This window comes from Accipiter gentilis, chromosome 9 (genome assembly GCF_929443795.1).
Source record: "Accipiter gentilis chromosome 9, bAccGen1.1, whole genome shotgun sequence".
Lineage (NCBI taxonomy): Eukaryota > Metazoa > Chordata > Aves > Accipitriformes > Accipitridae > Astur > Astur gentilis.
Window position 1 is genome coordinate 23,784,593 of NC_064888.1, and position 4,723 is coordinate 23,789,315.

Consider the following 4,723-nt stretch of genomic DNA (forward strand, 5'->3'; position numbering starts at 1 on the left):
CAGTGTCTTAAAAAAAACAAAAAAACCTAAAGCAGGTCACATGCCTATATTGGGAAACTACAGTCACATCCTGAGTAGTTACATTTTCAAACAGAAGTTCCCTTTTTTGGGGTTAGGTTCAACACATAAATAAACTCCCTGCTTGAAAATGTTCTGTGGAGAAGGTAGACAGCCAACAGTCCCAGCCTAGTTCAGCTGTTTTGCTCTCTAAGGGACCTTTAAATGCTAACACTTATTTTTCCAAAATTGAAAAAATACTACCGCAGCGAATTGGTCTCTGCTGAAGTCTTCTAAATCCATGCAGATGCAAGTGGATTTTCTGTCTTAGAAGGAGTCCCTTCTAATGCAATCTCTCTCAAAGTTGCCAGCTTTTTTTTTAATTCAACATGAATGCCATTGTAACATTTTGAGGAAAGGAGTACTTGGCTGAATCCTATCATAATTTCCAATTTTCCCATTTTTTTCCCCCATTTCCCATAATTTCCCATTTCCCTTTCACAATCAGCTTTTTCAGGAGCAGAGTGGAAGAAACTCACCATGGCTGCAAAACCATTGCAAGCCAGTTCCTGGAAAAGAAATTCTACCTAAGAAACATGTCTTGACCTAGTAGGAACTAAAAAGCAGGAACTTGCTAGCAGATGATGCTTCTGGTAGGATTCAAGCTTATTCTTTGAACTACAGTGAAAAAAACAGATTTTTCTGTTCTTCAGGAAAATTCATCTTTTCAAGCAGGTTAACCTGATCCAAAACTGAATGACAGCAAAACATACAAGTAAATATTAAAGCTTTTTGCTAAATGAACCCACTCCTCCCAAACCATTTCAGGTCCATCCTTCAGAGGGGGAAGGCACAAGCACATGGGCCTCATTTTTTTTCAGCAGAGGTCTCTGGAAGATCTCTGTATTGATTTTACCTCTTGCCTCTTGAAGTACCTTTCTGCTTTAGATTAGTTCTTTGCTGTCTGGTATCTTCATCTCACGTAGATGCTTATATGCTCCTATCAAAATAATCTGAAACACATCTTGAATAAGAAGTTTTAAGAGAGAAAACTCCTGGGTATTTCTTTTTCTTACTGTTGGTATGTCTGAGCAATTTGGTCTCAGCAGAATCTCACATCTTAAGGCTGGGTGAAGCCTTGCTGAGTAAATTATAGTTGTAAAGCCCTCCTTCCACAAGTCTGTTTTTAATGGGACCATTGTAGTCCTTAAGGAATGCTGATGACTGCATGCATATGGCCACCTTGGTGGAAAAATGACTGTAAATGAGCAAGATGGTCACAAATGCTTAGTGTCTCTGACAAGCTGTGAGTGGAAAATCATGTTTACGACTTCCAGGTGTTTGTGGAGGGATAAGCAAAATACAGTGTTAGCCAACAAGTAAGACTCTTGAGGCACTAAAAATCTGAGGTGTCCTTAATTCTTGGCCTGTTTTGCTGGATGAAGCATAGGTAGAACTGACGGAGTGTGGCAGATGTGATAGAAAGTATGTGTTAATGCTTTGACCTGTTGTGAGTGTTTGTGTGCACACACACGTGTGTGTAATTCATTTTTGCTCTTTCACTGTTCCTGGTTCTCTCTGGGATCAGAGTTGAAAACAGCAAAACCAAGCAAATAAAAATCTCTGTACCAGCTGGATGGAAAAGATCAGGGTTCTTGTAAGAATCCCCCAATGTTTTTGTACCTCATGTGTTTCATCTGCAAATGATCCAAGGTTCCTGAGAATCTTTTATGGAAGGAGTAACATGAATGTCAACTCCCCCCCCCCCCCCCCCCCCCTTTTCTTTTTTCTTTTTTGTTTGTTTGTTTGTTTGTTTCCTCTGGCCCAAGGCAGTGGTCTCGGTGGGCTCTCATATTTCAGAAAAAGCAACTAAACATTTGAGTATTTGGCTGAACTCTCTAAAGCTGCTTGGTTTATTCCATTGCTACTTCTCCACAAAATGCTTCAGATAGCTTAGCTTGCTGACTGCTCACTGCTGGCTACATATGCTTCACTATTCTCATTCACAGCATACCTCCAGTGAGGAAAATCACTGACCGGAATAAGCCAGACTTAATAAAATCCTGCTTTGCAGTAGGTTTGTTCTGATTCTTGACCAAACTGGGAAATGTAGCTTCAAGCATAGTCATCATTATCAGCCTTCCCTCTATTACCCATGCTCCACCATCCAGCCACTGGGCAGGATATATATGTTTAATTAATTCTGCTTTTACCTTCGACCTGTAAATAGTGGGAGTAATGTCAGATTTATACGTTATATGAATAACAAGGATTTCTCAGGAGGTCCTATCCTGGTGAAAGAGGCTAACTGTAATTTTCAGCTGTGAGTAATTGTATATAATATAATCCTAAATGATTTTTCTTCTGTAATTTCATTAGAGTTTAGAAATTTAATTAGATTTTGAATCACTCTGAAATAAAGTAGCAAAACACCCAGAGACTAAGAGCAGTGGTTATTTTGTCCTCCGAGGCCAGAATTCTTGGTCTCAAATTGGCATGTGTTCATTAGGAGGAAGTTTGCAGAAGTTCTTGATATATTATTGTCTTTCAGAATGGACTCTGAATAGGTCTTTGGAGAGTATTAGAAGAGCACACAATTATTATACAGACTCTTTTTGAGGTTTAAGATCATCTGCCTTGCATATACTTAATAAAAATATGCCTCTAAAGTTGTTTAAGAAACTGTGGAGATAGGAAAGATGCTCCTCCAGTGCCTCAGTGCTCCTCCTGGTTTATTAGCAACTGCAGTACCTGTGTGTGATGATACAGAGAGGAGTTGTTTGCTTTACTTTAATGATTAGGTAGGTTTATGGTTATTTTTATTGCTACACATATGAACTGTCATGGTGGCTGTAATTAGAGGCACACTAAAATGCTGTTCCTTATCTTTCACCCAAGGTTCAGAAGAAATCTGTCCTTCTGGCAAACTTTGGTTCTCTGTGGAATTCATCCCATGTGCAAAAAATGGAATCAAACAAAACAAAGACCACTGCAGCAGCAGCTTTTGATTGCATGGGGTACCCAGATATTTGTGGCAGGTTCAGAAAGGGGATCCTCTTAAAAGATTCTGAGGGACTAGATATGCAAGTGCTTGTTCCCTTTTTATTTTAACTGGTGTAACACGGTTTGTGTTTGTGGAGATGCCGGGATTTAAACTGCTTAACTAAAAAAGGGATTTGGGCATTTAGGAGCACATTCTCCAAAGCCTTTACCCACATAGAAATGTCTCTTTTCTCACTGGGGTTAGTTGCTTGAACCAGGACTATCCACATGTTTTTGAAAGAGTAGGTCCTTAAAGGGCAAAGCATGTAACAAATTGAAGAGTTAAGTAGAGAGCAGGAAATTCAGATTACTTTCAGCATGGCAACAAAAGAAGGAACCATAACAGAGATATAGACAGCAGGAAGTAAAGAATCTAACAGAAATGAGCAAGGGGAGAGAGAGAGCAAATGTTGTGAAATTAGGAATTTCAGCAGGACAAATCAAAGGGGGGGGGGGCAGGGGAACCAACCTCTTTAAATAATGACAATCCAATCTATTTGAAAAGAAAGAGGAAACTTCAATGTAATGGGATGCATGCCAGTCCCAAAATAAGAAGTCAAAAGGAAACCTCCAAGATGACCAGGATGTTGTTACTGACTGACCTCTGTAACCATTGCTAGCATCCTCTGTACTGGCCACTGCAGGCAGACATGGAGTGAAACAATTCATTGGTCTGACCCAAGGGGTCGTTTCCTTTGTTTCATTAACAGCTCTTGATGAGACCTCATCATCACATAAATCCAGTCCTTGTGCTCAAATATATGCTTTCAGAGTGATGCCAAGCAAGCAAGTCTTGAAGTCTGAATGAGAAAGGGTTTTGGAACCAAGATGGAAAGTTTTTGTGCACTTGGCTTAATGGATATTGATGGAGATTAGGCAACCTCAGGGGAGTCTGGTGTGCATGGACATGCTGCCTTCCCTTAACGTGTTGTGTCATATCATGGAACAAATTGAAGAAAACATGTTCAGGCTGGTTACTGCCAAAAATCAAGGTGCTTTTGCTATGGGCATCCGGAACAAATGGAAACTATGCTTGAAAACTCACAGCTGCTCTTCCTTTGCTATTTTCTCCATCTCCTCCTCCGTCAGGACTCTGAGCTGCTGGGACAACTGGGAGGGATTCCACATCTCAGCAAGCAGCAGAATCACAGATGTCGGGTGTGTTAACAAAGGGAAACACACCCGCACCAATTATTTAATGCCTTCTTCCCTTGACATGAAGGAATACTATGGGAAACCATTCAACATTTCAGCCTTGCTCCTTTTCTTTTTCTCCTTCATCTCCATTTCCTTTTGAAGGAATATGTTACGTTACAGAGATGTTGGTACATTTTAAAAATGTGTTTTCTTGACTTTACTTGGGGGACACTATAGCTCGGTCCTATTGCCAACTCAGAAAGGTGCAAGGAGGCAAAGAATAAAGCCTTGGAACACGTGTCCTCAACTCTCTTTTGTGCAACATCAGGAAAGAAAATGCCAAAGTAGTCCATGGCTCAGCTGAGCAGTCTATTCATTTGCTGATGTCCTGCCCCAGACCTTGTTCTGTTCTTAGGTTTATAAAACTGTGTGGTGTCCCTCATGGAAGTTACAACTTACACTGAACTTAATTTCTTCCATACTGGGTATATTTGGATTATTCATTCAGATGGTCTGCACCTATATGTCATTATTTCTTGCTTCCCAG